Source organism: Lissotriton vulgaris, chromosome 4_1 (assembly GCF_964263255.1).
Source record: "Lissotriton vulgaris chromosome 4_1, aLisVul1.2, whole genome shotgun sequence".
In the NCBI taxonomy this organism is placed as follows: domain Eukaryota; kingdom Metazoa; phylum Chordata; class Amphibia; order Caudata; family Salamandridae; genus Lissotriton; species Lissotriton vulgaris.
The window spans coordinates 1,600,310,988-1,600,326,460 of NC_141691.1; positions in this window are offsets into that span (position 1 = coordinate 1,600,310,988).

Below are 15,473 nucleotides of genomic sequence, written 5' to 3' on the forward strand. Positions count from 1 at the left end.
TGTCACAAATAGTGGTCAGCTCACCGACAATTTGCGATGTAAACTATGTACCAGGAGGTTGTCTTGACATGGGGTCACGGAACGAGCTGCTTAGTGAACATCATTGCCAGGCTGCTATTTGTGATGCCCTATGATGTATTTTTCTGTTGCAGTTTTTATGTAGCGCGAACTCGACCCGAAGGCATCAGAGAGCTTTACATACGCAGCAGTTGCGTTACAGACGGAAACATTAATTTTTAGGCACAGGGCGATTAAGGACCTCATTTAGGAAACCTGCTGCATCTCTGGTTGAAAACAGCGATGCAACACTTTTCAATGTGTCCTACTTGCAACACCTTCGAGTGCCATATTTACAGTATCGCGCTCCATGTCACAAGGAATCTTGAAGTAATGATGCAATGCTGGAGTGTGATGGAAAACAGACGCAACTCCAGCAATGTGCCATTACACATGGGCGAATCCCATGGAAAAGGGCCTTCATCACAGGCATAAGGATTTGACGCAGTTAACTCGTAGAAGTGGTGCAGTGAAATCTCTGAGATTTCACTGCGCCATTTCTATGAGCCTTTTTTACAGGGGAATGCCCACCCTGCATACATTATACCTGAAGCAGGTATAATATAGTGCAGATGTGTCACTTTGTAAATGTGGAGCAGTGTGGCAATTTGTTTATTCCACCGCAGCATCACATATAAATGACGCAACAGTGGAGTAAGGCCTCATACATAAGGCCCTAATTGATTTGCCCAGAATCACAGGATGTGTGAGACTCCCGCCAGACTCGATCCTGGTTCCCCAGCTTCAAAGTCGCCTGCTCTAGCCATTTAGCCACATCCTATCCCCAGTTGATTGGCTACTAACACTGAGATGGTGGTCTGCAAGGCACTGCAAACCCCCATCTGGGCACTTGTATTCGACAAATAGGAAACTTTTTTAAAAGCAGACCTTGTTTCTGGCTTTCTACATCAGACTCTAGGTTTTGTGTTTTGGATCTGGCACTAATGATACCCACAAGGGATGTGAAGCCCTGAGAATATTTAGACTCAGAACCACTGGAATGCCTCTTGAACTCATTGGAACCTTCAAATATAAAAGTGTTGAGGGACTGTTAGCAGCATTACAAAAGAAAGGGACACATATTTTTGGACTGATGTAGGTTGCCATCTTATAGGTGCTACATTTTACAGAACTCAAATGTGCCTCTTACATACCATGACGGTTTTGATTGTGAATGTTAGGAAATGTTAACAACACACTTAGACCACTCTTAATAGATATCTTGATGAACACACCAGACCAGCATGGGCTATTTTTTGGGCATCACAACATGTTAACCAGCAAGATGCAAAGAGTCAAATATAGTGACACTTACTATTTCTGAACATGTGATAAGGGGCCCGATGTAGGTAAATCTTTTTTACCAATTCATAAATACCGATTCATACCGAATCGGTATTTAAGAAGTGGTAAAAAAGAGAAGGGCAGATGTAGGTAATTTTATTTTAAAAATTACCGAATCGGAAGGAATCGGTATTTACCGATTCGGTAAATACTGAATCGGTAATGCCCATTGATTCCTATGGGCATTGAAGCCCATAGGAATCAATGGGCATTACCGATTCGGTATTTACCGAATCGGTAAATACCGATTCCAGCAAGGGTGCAGGGGGTGTCACTTTGACACCCTCTAGCACCCCCAATACTGGCTTGTGTGCCATGTGGCACACAGAGATGCCCTAAGGGCATGTCTGTCTGTCACATGCATAGGTGTGCATGCACACATGTGCATGCACACCTGGATTCGGTATTTTAACACCCAATTGGATTGGGTGTTAAAATACCGAATCTGAAAGGCCTGTGGGACTCAGAAGAGTCCCACCTACATCTGGAAGATACCGAATCGGTAAAAATACCGATTCGGTATTTTACAGATTGTGTAAATTTACCGATTCGGTAAATATACCGAATAGGTAAATACTGGCCCCCTACATCTCAAAGTGCCAAATACCGGTCGGAAACGGCCGATTTCGGCCGTTTCCGACTGGAATTTGCCTCCTACATCGGGCCCAAGGAGACATGAATAAAGTGTCTGTGGTATACCCTTACACATTTCCAGTTTAGAGGTAGATCTAGCATTGTCAAATCTGTTCCTCTAGTGAGTACTGCACTATTCTGTGATTCATTTTAGGAACCATTTGCACACAATGTAATTAGATTAGCTTATATTATTCACCAGATTTGTCACTAGATATTAGTGACAGATTTGCTGCATTAGCATAGGCTTGTGACTAAACTTTGATGTAACAACAGGTCATGAATTACTCAAGCAACATTCATAGTGTTAGATGGAAGGCCTTTGATGAAGCATGTCACATTCTGTGGGTGAGCATGCATCACCTCTGTGAAGTGACATATCTCTGAGACCATACTAAACTCAATGAACAATCATAGTAGATTCTCCAACTCTTGTTGTTATACCCAAAACTCAAGAAACGTTAGGTTCAGCATTTTGAATCCAGCAACAATGATTATCATGAGGAACAGCAAGACCAGAGAATATTCATATTCAGAAGACATGGAAAGCTTTAAGCTTCTTTGGATCCTTCAGGCACAGAAGTACGTGAGAAGCGATATTGCCACACTCAATCAATCAATCAGGTGTTTGTTAAGTGTGACTACTCATCCATAAGGTACTCAAGGAGCTGGGGGTAGGGCGGGGTGACAGGTTCCAGTCCATCAAGGAGGGGGTCTGTCGAAGAGCCAAGTTTTGAGGTTTCCTGCGGAGATGGGGGGCGATGTTATTTGTCCGAGGTGGAGTGGAAGGTCGTTCCAGGCTCTGGCCGCTCGGAAGGAGAAAGAGTGGCCTCCTGATCTGGTCTTTCTGGTGTGGGGTACCACGGCGTAGGAGAGCTGGGCTGATCATAGGGTCCTTTGGGGTGTGTGGAATTTGAGTCGCCTCTTCAGGTATGCAGGTCCGGTATCGTGGAGGGCCTTGTGAGCGTGGGCAAGCATCTTGAAGGTGACTCTAGCTTTGATGGGGAGCCAGTGGAGTGTGCGCAGGTGCTAGGAGATGCGGCAGTGTCTTGGTAGGTTGAGGACCAGTCTTTCGGCGGTGTTTTGGATGTTCTGTAGCTTGCGGGTGAGGTTTTTGTTTATTCCGTCATAGAGTGCGTTGCCGTAGTCAAGCCTGCTGGCGACCAGGGTGTGAGTGACGGTCTTTCTGTGTTCGAGGGGGATCCATTTGAATGTCTTATGTAGAAGGTGGAGGGTGTGGAAGCAGGAGGACGAGACGGAGTTGATCTGGCGGCCCATTTTGAGCTCTGAGTCCTGGATGATTCCCAGGTTGCATGCGTGGTCTGTGGGGGTGGGCGGGCTTCCGAGGACAGGGGGCCACCAGGTGTAGTTTGAGGCATCAGGGTTAGGGCCCCATGATGAGTACTTCCATTTTGGTGGTGTTTAGTTTAGGCAGCTGTTTTTCATCCATTTGGCGACGGCTTCCATGCCTTCTAGAAAGTTGTGTCAGGCGGTGTTGGGTTCGTTGGATAGGGAGAGGATGAATTACAGAGAATATCACAGAGTAGAAACAACTTGTAGATTTTGCTCCTCAACTGCTTTCTCAAAAAAATGAGAGATTATGAGTCACCAGGATAACAGAGAGGAAAGCAGGAACCCAATACTAGGGTTTTGAACTCACCAACATCCTTGACCCGCTAGATTTGCCAACCTAAAGTCCTTGTATTTATTTTTTAGTCAGTTATACTTGCCTCTTCCTCCAGTCCTAAATACCCCGCTACCAAAATGGTAACGGAAAACTGACTATAGTATATACGTTTGACTTTATTGCAGGATGAGGTTTTGCAACACCCAGCCAACTATCAGTAATACTTGTATATTACTTAGCTACTGGTCTTTTCCTACTATTGACCACTAATGGGGTCTGCCAACATGCTCAAAATCCCAATCTCTCTTTCCCAAGAATTACTTCAGTACTAAGGTCTTATATTTTTTTTTACCTGAATAGATTAAGCAATGTCTGCTGCCTCTCTCAATCTTCGCAAACCTTTTTGCATGGTTTCCCAAAGGGCCTTCTTAATGCTAGTTGTAGTCCTGACAGGAAGGACATTACAAAAATGAAGTCTCACCTATTCCAAGAGATGCTTGTGAAGTGAACTCTAACTGAAGCAATATTAAGGAGAATTCTCCATCACACGCAACTAGGCTGAAAGAAAACACAGAGATAGTGAATAATCTAAGACTGAGACCAACATGACAAAAACTCAAACAAACAACAACTAGCAAGCAATCTGGGAAACTCATATTTAATTTATTAAAAAAATTAAAACTAAACGTACAGAAATCTTGAGTAAGGGCTCAGGATAAGGTTACTTCATTTTGCATAGATTTTGTAAGCAACACAAGCCCTGATTTACATTGGCAAAGTTATACTTTTGGTGTTACTTTACTCTTGCACTATAAGTTTATGACTGGTAGCTTTTCCATTAGTAACTATATGAGTAGTAACTTTCCGAGTAGTAAGTAGGTCCTAATATTGTAATGGAGTCACTACTCATAAAGTTAGTTACTAGCTACTAGTAGAGTTGCTGGTAGTATGGTTACAGGGCCAGAGAAAAAGTACACCAAAAGTTTTACTTTTCCTTTGTGAATAAGGTCATAGCGCATACTAGTACTACCTATCCGTGGACAGACATTGTTCTAAGACTCTGCACTTTGATGATGTCTCTTTCATGCCTGGTGGGTAGTAGGGCTCATGTGGGCTATTGTTTAGTTAAGAAGATCCTTTAACAGTTGCCAGTGCTTTAACCGCATCCGCCCAAGTGTGTGATCCATTTATTTATGTTTTAACTTATGAAGTTGCAACTCAATTGATCAAAGAAACTGGGGGGAGATGGTTAGGGGTTTCCCTGAATGAATGGGAAAGGGGAGGTTAGGATGGGGAGGGGCAAAAAGAAACACAACATTCATCAAGTAGAAGAGCAGCACATCATCATCACATCTGTTGCGGAAGGAGGAAGACAGTTCAGTTACCAAAGGAAAATAGTCCTTCAACCTTAGAGTTCCAAGTTATCTAATTGTTCTATTACCTATAGTGGAAAAGTACAAAATAGGGAGGACCCACACAGTTTTAAAAAGTGTTGATGTTATTGTTAAGAAAAGAAAAATTATACAGTATATAAAAATGCAAAAAAGGACAGTGCATCTGCATGTGATTAAATGAGTCAGGGTAAGCCAGATACCAAATATATAAATGTTCTTCCATATATCTCTATATATATTTTTTTCATAGCAGTGTGACAAGATATATGCAAGTTGTGTTGTGGGCTACTTATCCAAGTAACTAGAGTTTGTCTTCAAACTCAGGGGGTTCGGCCAAGAGATCCTCAGCTAACACAGTTGACTCTGACTAATTGCTCTCATCCTCCTCCTATGCTGTTTCAGGAACAGTGTAATCTTGTGGTATGAAGTGTTTGTTCATTTTAATCAACATCAATATCTCAAAGTTTTGATGTGAGAGACTGGTTCTTCTGACTGTGACAACTGTGTCAGCTGCACTGAAGACATGCTCAGAAGACACACTAGCTACTGGACAAGCCAGATACTTTATTGCCAGCGTGCTGAGCTCTGCCATAGTAGCATCTTCCCACACCAATAAACTAAAGGGTTTTGATCCAAGTAGGTGTGTTCTGTATCAACCAGATAGTCTTGGATCATCCTTTGAATGGTGATTGCTGCTGCCACGGGCTCGACCTCTGTTGCTTTCACCTCTGCACTTGACCTAAGCCCTGCCACTTGAAACCAAGCCATTGCAAAGGTTGGACTAGGTTCTTCTGTTACTAGCGCTGTTGGTAATGCTTGTGTTGGTTGTGAGATAACAGAACTGCCCTTTCTGGAGGCTGAAGGTTGTACATGAGATCTTCTGCTGGGGCCTCTAACTTCCTGCCATTCTTTTTCCAGTCTCTCGCTTGATAGACAATCCAAGTCTTGTAATGTGAAACATCCCCTTCTGAAAAAGGAATTAAAGCGGGCAATATTTTTTGTACTATGGATAAAGTATTGCGGCACCTATGTATTCTTTGGTGGACATGATCTCTCTTTGCAGCCTTGGATTATTGGCCAAGCGAAGTATTAACCTCTGGATTAACTCATATGTTTCTTCATTCAAAACAGTGAACCTTTGCACCTCAGTTTTCATTTGGTCCTGTAGGAGATGCAACAACGGATTGCTTGGCTCATCATACTGTCCTCATTGCTGACTTCCTGTATGAAAACCTCAAAAGGAAGTATCATTTGTGTTAGGCACTTGACTAGCCCTCATTTGTCCTCCTCCTTTGTCAAGCATTTCCCAGTTACAACACCTCCTTTTTGAAGGACATAGTTGGTGATTGGTCAATACTGCTCAAACAGACATAGCAGCATATAGTAGGTCGAGATCTAACACGTCAGCTCTTCCTGTATGAGGGCTTTAACCAATGCTCCATTAGCATGCTGAATGATCTTCAACTGCATGGAGCACTTTAAAAGAATGACTGAAATGAGTGCAGATTCTTCGGCAGGTGCACAGTAGGTTTCTATGTCTTCTTTTTTTAGAAAATCCTGCTCAATCAGGTTGATGTAATGCACCAAACAGAGGCCCCTCGATTAGCCACCATCTGCAATGGCCTTGACTAAATAACTGCAGTTGTCTGTCGCAACACATCCAATTCTGAGAACTCTGAGTCGAAGCCGTTCAAACACCTTGCTGTTAAACTCTTCCAAAACGGAATGTGAGTCTGGCCACCTTAGAAGATGGTTGCCTGATTCCAGAGCTCCATAGTACTGGGAGGCCCCAGGGAGAACATCAGTTGCACCCGGTGATGCCTGTCTGCCATTCTCGATAGGGAAGCCCATGACCTTGCTGTACTGGGTTTGCTAAATGGAATGCTGTGTAGGTGACAGGAGCAGAACCCAAGGGCCTGGCCATGAGGAGTGCAACCTTCTCTACACCTGGAGAGCCCGACTAGCTCACTTGGACCGATGAAAGGAGTGGTACGTTCATCACTGCCCGCATCACTTCTAAATCGGCATGGCGATCCCTACAGGAGTGGGGGCACACACAGCTGACTGCACAATACCGCTCTATCATGCAGTACATTTTCTTGGTGGGCCATTAATCCCCCCAGTAGTGGGGGCATGGCCCATGCAGTAGCCACAGTGTGTGGCCTACATTGCTTTTTGCCCTCTCTGGCGGCACAAAGCAAAGACGTAATGCAACAGGCTTTCCACCCCTCGAACCACCTTAAAGCCCCCACAGCTATCCCTATGAAGCATGGGGAGTATACAGCCATAGAGGCCAGCCGTGCCGCAACCCCCACCAGACTCTATATAACAGGACTTCTGCCCTGTGGGCATGCGGCCCCCTAGCAGAGGGGGTGAGGATTGAGCTGCTTAAATGCAGTGAGAACCACAGGATTCACTGTACCATAAACTACATGTAAGCACCAGCGGCACGCAGCAGTGGCCCCAGCTGTTTTCGAGGCCTTGAGGCCTGTATGGCCCATTATACCCTGCCTCCCCTTGGCAGGTACTTATGTCCCGGACTGCTCCACATGCCACTGTCCCTACCTGTTTATCAGCTCACAGCTTGTGTAGTACGAGGGCTGTGGGGTGGCCAGGCATCATCTTGAATGCCCGATGTCCCTCCGAGGGAGGCCATAATAACCAACATCCTATAAAGCCCCGAAAGTATTGGTTGTGGAGCCTACAGGAGAATAACCTTGACCCCTGAACATTGAGCACTGGGAGATTCTGGTCCCTGCGATGTCCCCAGCAGCCTGCTGCCACAAGCATCTCAGGGAGCCTAGGTGTGACACAATCACGTGGGGAACCTGTGCCCTCTACATATCCCCTTATCTTGGCTTCCTGCATCCACTCGGTCTGCTGGACCCTCTTTCCCTTCAGGATTCTCAGGCCCCACTGTTCGCTCTTGGCCTACCTCACTGCCCTACAGAGTCTTGCTCACTGACCAGGCGCAGCCTTTACATCGCTGCTTACTACATCCACACTGGTAGTCACTTAGTGGGACTGATTCATTGGCCAGGCCCAGCCGAGATGCACTGTCACCTTCCTTCCGGCAGTGGCCATAGACTGCCCAGCAGCGGGCCTCATCGTGAATGGGTCTTCTGATTCTTGAGCACTGCCCTCCTCCTCCTGAGAGCCCCTATGGAGGTGGGGAGACTGAAAGTAGACACAAACAGCCACTACTCCTCCCCACCGCCCACGCACTGCCACAGCATCCTAGAGTCCTCTCTAGGGCTGCCTCGCCCCACACAGTCCAGGCTCTGCCTCGTACCCCTTATCAGGTCCAGACTGTACCTTAGACTCCCTTCAACTCTGCTTCCAGCTTTCATCTTCACAGGCCCTCACTTTGACCAACCACTAGCCACTGCAGGGAGCAGGAGCCTGCTCAGTCCGCGATGGCATCTTGAAAGCCAACAAGGCAATTGCTTTTCGCAGAAGTGGTCGCCCAAACCAAACCAAACCTCCCCGTCTGGTCCTTCTGAGACAACAATGTATTTGATCCTCAAGCAGATAACGGCATTTGGTCCTCAGCTGAAGACTGTGGATGTGAAGATAACCAGCCTCACAGTGGAATTGAAAGTGATCTGAGCTGAGAAATCTGGCTTCCACCGTCTGTCCTTTTTAGAATCCAAAATCAAGCTCTTTCCAGACAGGGACCAGAAGCTCAGCGCCTTGCTTGAAAATATTGTCCATGTCAAGGATCAGAGCCACAGAGACAACATCTGCTTCTTAGGGGTCCTGGAGAAAGCGAAGGGCGCCAATATCAGAGGTTTTCTTCAAGACTTTCTACCCACTCCCTTTGAATCACATTCTTATTATTGCTGAGTCTTTGCTTGATTGTTTCATATTATTGCTTTTTTGATGACAGAGCCTACACATCTGTAGCACAGGCTACCCCCCTGCCAGGCACCCCACCGCTACATGGCAGTACGGACCACAGAGGTCCGTTCCCAACGTCTTCTTCTGACCCATCCCACCGGGATGCCGTCATGCTTGGCGCTTAACCACAATGCACTGTGACCTTGTCACCTCCTCATGTATTCCACAACCATCGGTTGGGGCTGCTCACAGTTTTTCCCTATACCCACCTGATTATCACCTCCCTCCATACTACATTGACACTGTCTCAGTGACACCTTGTCACTCCCAACCAGTGTCTGTTCCCCAGGCCTCTATTCACCTAGCTCCACCCTGAACTTGCTGAAGGGATGGGCTTGTCCTCCCTCGCTTCTCCTCCTCTGGGTCTCCCAACCCGGGTATACTTCCTTTCCCTCTGCTAGCAGGACCTCCCCCACTCCCTTGATTGCCCTCTTTAATCCTCCTAAGCATCTCCCCAAGAATACTCCTATAGTCTCCCTTCCCTTATCCTCTCACCTATCCTCTGCACCCTAGGACTGAAGGACATGGCCCTTAGGAGCCACGCGGGGTACTTACAACCACCTGCTAAGCTTTCCCAAGAATTATGGGCCCGATGTAGGTGGCCCAATACCGATCGGTAACGGCCGAAAATACCGATTTTCGGCCCTTACCGAGCGGTATCCAGCCATCGGGATGGAGGAGCCTGAAATCCGTCCGAATCGGTATTTATACCGATTCGGTATAGATACCGAATCGGTAATAAACCGAATCGGAAATACACCGATTCGGTAAAAGAACGAATCGCTAACATACCGATTCGGTAAATATACCGAATCGGACCATGTACCGAATTGGTAGATATACCGAATCAGTAAATAGTCCGAATCGGACCATCTACCGAATCGGTAGAGTTACCGAATCAGTAAATTACCGAATCGGACAGGCCAAAACTCTGATAGAGATGTAGGGAACCACAGAAATACCGATTTTGCCTCAAAATCGGTATTTCAAAATCGGTATTTATCATGGATTTGAATCAGGTGGTAACCAACTGCAACCTATAAAATGAGACCCAAAATGCAATGCAACTTGCAGGATGGCGGCATTTTATGTCATTGCAAGGCGGCTACGGCTAAAGCAGGAAGGAGAGAGGGAATGGCAAAGAGAGGAACAGGTCTACAGACAGAGGATCACCCTGTTCATGCTCACAGAGGCAGAGATCCCACAGAGGTACAGGCTGGACTCAGACACCATTCTGGAGCTCATCAGGGACCTAAAACCACTGTTGGACCACCCCACCCCAAGGGCACATGCCATCCCAACGCACGTGCAGGTGCTATGCAGCCTACACCTGCTTGCGTCTGGCAGCTATCAAAGTGCAGTTGCTGCGGTAGGAGGGGGGACCCAGAGCAGCCTGTCAAGGTTTTTCAACAAATTCCTTGACGCCATGATACAGAGGATGGAGCAATACATTTCTTTCCCTGCAACCCATGCGGAACTGGTACAAACAAAAGCAGACTTTTACCAGATGGCACGATTCCCCCACATCATTGGCTGCATTGATGGCACGCACATTCCGATTTGCCCCCCCTGCTGACACAGAATACATATACCGCAATAGGAAGTCTACGCACAACATCAATGTGCAGGTGATATGCAATGCTAAGTGCACCATCACAGACCTGGTTGCTAAATTCCCAGGGAGTACCCACGACTCCTACGTTTTCCAAAACAGCGGCATCTATGCACGGCTGACGGCTGGGGAATTTGGTGAAGGATACCTCCTAGGTGAGACACATCATCAGACCCCCATAACAAAATGTAGCACTGTGAAGTACATGTATGCATGTGAGTAATGTTACCCCTTTTCCTTCTAGGTAACAGTGCATAAGCCCTCCGCTCATTCATACTCACCCCCTACCTCAACCCCTCTACACCCAGCCAAAGGAGGTATAACCGGGCCCACAAAAGCACAAGGAATGTAGTAGAACGGACCTTTGGCATCTGGAAAAGCAGGTTCAGATGCTTGCACAAGAGTGGAGGTGCAAGGCAGTATACCCCCATCACCTGCTGCAAGATCATAGCTGTCTGTGCAATGTTGCACAACCTTGCGGTGAAGAAGGGCACTGAGGTGGAGTTGTCAGACTACGAGGACCATGACGACGACGTTGCTGTGCCACAAACACAACCTGCTGGGGTGACTACACCAAGTGATGGCAGATACAGACGTGAGGAAATAACAGAAAACTATTTCTGAGTGAGTACAGATGCACAGACAGGTTATGGATGTGAATTTTTTTTTTTTAATAATGTTGGCACAACGTTACAGCATTGATGTGCAACAAATGAAATAACTACAGAAAAGGTGGGGAATGGAAATGGGCCGGGTTGCCTCACCCACCCTGGCAGTCTCACTTCCTGCTGCGCTTTGCTGAACCACTGGGATGTGGCTCCCCCCCTTCTGCATGGCCGGCTGCCTCAGCGGAGCGCCTGGTGCTCCGGCGCGGCTCAGACACAGCTCTGGCCGGGCTGCTGGGCTGCTGCTGTCCCCAGCCTCGGCCATGTCCAAGGCAGGATTCACCACCGTGTTGGAGATGATGAGGGCCTCCATGGCAGTGGTGATGCGGGCCATGCCCCTGGTCACCTCTGCAGTGTTCTGAGTGAGGCAGTCTTCCATATTTGCCCCTCGGCGGCATAGCAGGGCGGTTGCTGCGGCAAGCCAGTTGATTGCCCGGTTTTGTACACGGGCATCCCTGCGCCTAGTGTGCTCATGCTCCTCCATCTTGGCACACCGCTGTGTTATGGCAGTTGTCATGCGACCCAGTCCTGTTGCTATTTCCCTGTTACTTGCCACGAAATTAACAAATCCCTTTGACATTTCCCCCATCTGCAGGTTGTGTTCCCGCAATTGGCGCTGGCAAGCCAGGATGGACTTGGCCTGCATCCGCTGGATCCGCACCATGCTCCCCTCAAGCCCTTGGAAGACGGTGCCCTCCCGTGGTGGTAAAGCACTGCTGGAAGTGCGTGGGCGGCGGCTATTGGTGCTGCCCTGCTGGGTGGCCTGCTGTGCCACAGGTGTCGCAGGTGTGGGTGCTGGTGCCTGACCCGCAGCTTCCTCCATGATGGTCAATGGGGCCACAATGATCCTTCTGGCAGGAGATGTGGCAGGTGCTGGCTTGGTCCGTGTGGGTGAGTTCTCTGGTGAGAACTGCAATGGGGGAGATAGTGACAGTAGGGGGGAGTGGGGAAATGAGAGGGCATGTCCTGGGTCATCCTCATTGGCCATGGCACTGCTGTCCTCCTCCTCCTCCTGTGAAGGAACCATGCTGCTTGGCCCTGCCACCGCACTGTCCGCTGTTGCTGGAGCTGTCGCAAATGTCTTACAGTCACTACAATAAAAGCATTGCACATGTCATTTTCATTACTCTGAATCTATTTTTAAGTGCATTGCAGTTTAATGTGCACTGACATTTGTTCCTACATTAGCTGACTACATTTACCATGATGCATTGCTCATGTATGTTGCTATCAGTACTGGGCTGGGGTTTGGCTGTACATTGAGGCTAAAGGGGAGGTGTCTGGTAGGGTGTGTCATGCTGCGCATGCTTCTTACCTTTTGATGTAGCTCTGGCTGAGCTGTCCAGGTCCCCAACTCCCACCACACTCTCGGTCTCAATCGTTGAGGACACCAGTTCCTCCAGTTCAGTGAGGGGTGGCGCGAGGTTCCTGCCTCCACCGGTTAGACCTGCCTGCTTGTGCAGCTCCGCCAATTTCCTCTTGGTGAGGCTGCGTATATCATAAAACCTCTTCTTGAGGTCGTCCAGGCTCCTGGGGGTCACACAACTGCATTGACCCTCTCACTGATGCCACTCCACAGTTTCCTCTCGGTGGACTCAGGGACTGTGAGGGACAGCCTCCCAAACAGCTGCCTGTGGACCCTCACCACTTCCTCCACCAATACTTGCAGCTCCATGCTGCTGAACTTGACCTTGCGCTTTCGCTCAGTCTTCTGGCTCTCGGAGCTGCTTGCCATTTCCACTGTGATCAAGATTGTGCTACCACTCTCTCTGCTGCTCACTCTGAATGCTCAGCTCTGGCTGCCTCTCCAGAAAGTTCTAATGAGTTGCACCTGCCTAGGTAGCCACTCCCTGCTAGGGTGGGGGAGGGTGGTTCCACCTCATTGGCTGTTGTCATTAGTTTCACTTTTACTTGCTCGCCGATTCCGTATTTACCGATTCGGTATTTACCGATTCGGTAATTGCCGAATCAGTAAATACCGATTCGGTATTTACAATACATTCCTATGGGCCTTTTGGCCCATAGGGTTGTATTGCCATTACCGATTCGGTATTTACCGATTCTGTATTTACCGATTCGGTATCTACCGATTCGGTGAATACCGATTCGGTAAGTATCGAAACACGATACCGATTGTTTCCGAATCGGTATTTTACCGATTTTTTTTAACTACATCTCATTTTCCGAATTCAAAATACCGATTCGGTAAAAATCGGTATTTTAAATTCGGTAAATGACTTTTACCTACATCGGGCCCTATGAGTTGGTCAGACAGTAGAGAATACAAATAGTTAGTTTATTAGCAATACTCTGCAGAGGAGTCCATCATGACATGCACCCTAAGATGCCTGCTGAGGGACTGGTCCCCCAATAGCCTACAGTGGATAATCATTCCTCTCGTGAAGCCCCCAACCACACCCACCATGGAAAACTACCGGCCTGGGCCGAACATGAACAAAGACTCACAGTATGATAAGCTAACACCTGCCAGATGGGTACACCATATCAAAGACTCAAGGCCAAGGTGCTGGGTCTCAGCATCTCCTAACGTGGAAGCAGAAACTACAATTCAGATAAGTATGTGAGGGCAGAATAGCCTATTCATTAGCAAGTTCTTGGAACAATCTTGAACAGCAGAGAAAATAATAACGAAATGCAGAGTTCTGCAGAGGCAAGCTACATGAGCAATGAGGCCTAACTTGAACACAGTCTAAGCAGCCTAATAGAGATTACCAAATGCAAAATGGAGTTGCACTTGCTACCTGAAGCTTGCACATTACGGGGATAACTCAGTGGGTTGCATACTGTAAACACAAATGTCATCTATTTAGCCATGCACTGCAAACCTAATATAGCATGAAACGAGTGCATTGCAGGAATGGGGATTTCAAACCTTACAGGGCCTCCCAGACTCAGTGGTTCCTCAGGTTTAGACCCACCGATTACAGTTTCTGTGGCACGTTGCCTCGCAACTTTGTATGAGCATTTAGTTCTTGTCTTCATTGTTATGTTTAGTATTGTTTTGTTCATCCCCTTCTTCTCCTTTGCTCTTTTGTTCCTTTGTGTGCTCTCCTTTTTTTTTTTTTCTTCTGGTTAGCTATATCCCCTACCCCGCATGCCCTTCTCAGCAACCATCCCTCTTTCCTCCTGCCTGACACGCGGGAGCCCTCCCTTTCCTTAGTCCCGTATCCCACGGTTAGCTCACAAGATCTGACAAGTATGCCTAACCAACCACCATTCTTTGCAGGCCTCGGCCCCCTCCTAGGTTTCACAGCCTGCGATGTCCTCACACTCAACTCGTTATATTATTTCTTGGAAAGTCAACAGCCTCACACACTATGTTAAGCACAAAAACATGCTGACACACTTCCACTCCAAACACAATGCTGCCCTCCTCCAGGAGATGCACCTCATTGCAACAGAAGCAGAGAAGCTCTGGGGGGACTGGGTGGGCAAGGTGATCAATAACAGCTGTCCCCGCAGGCAGCAGATGGCTTGTCATCCCCCAAAATCATAGAGTACCTATCCTGATCTGTAGGTCCCTCCCCATGCAGTACTAAAGGCATGGTTTGACCCTGATGGCTGGTATACGTTTGTCAAGCTCAAGATCTATGGGAAGGTGCTGTGTGTCTGCTTGGTGTATGCCCCAAAGGATAATAACTGCCCCGTTTTGCTTCAGCTCAGTTTTAACAAAAATGGACACTGCAAACATTCTGATAGGGGGTGACTAGAATGTGGACAGGGACGAGATCTTGGACCATTCGGGTCCTATTGATACCTTCACAACATGGACCACACTCTTCTAGCAGACATTTGGGATGACCATGGTTTCCAAGACGTGTGACACCTTCTATACCAGACGGACAGAGAGTACACCTATCTATCCCTGGTCCATGGCATGCAATCCCCGTTAGACCTTTTTTGATGGCCCAAGCCCAGCTCCCCCTTATACGTGAGGCTTCAATTTTTATGGGTACACTCTTGGACCACTCCCTGATCAGCTTGCGGGATGATATAGGCCTGACACGGGCGATCTGGAAACCCTGGTGCCTCAACCTATGCCGCTGCAATCATCCAACTTGTTAGGAATTGTTCAAACAGCACTTCTGCACCTATCATGAGCACAATAAGACTCAGCTGACTCAGCCCAGACCGTATGAGTTGCAGCAAATGGGACCGTCAGGGGCCATCTGATGTGAGATTCTGCCCTATCCAACTGGCAGATATAAGAACTGTTGGCT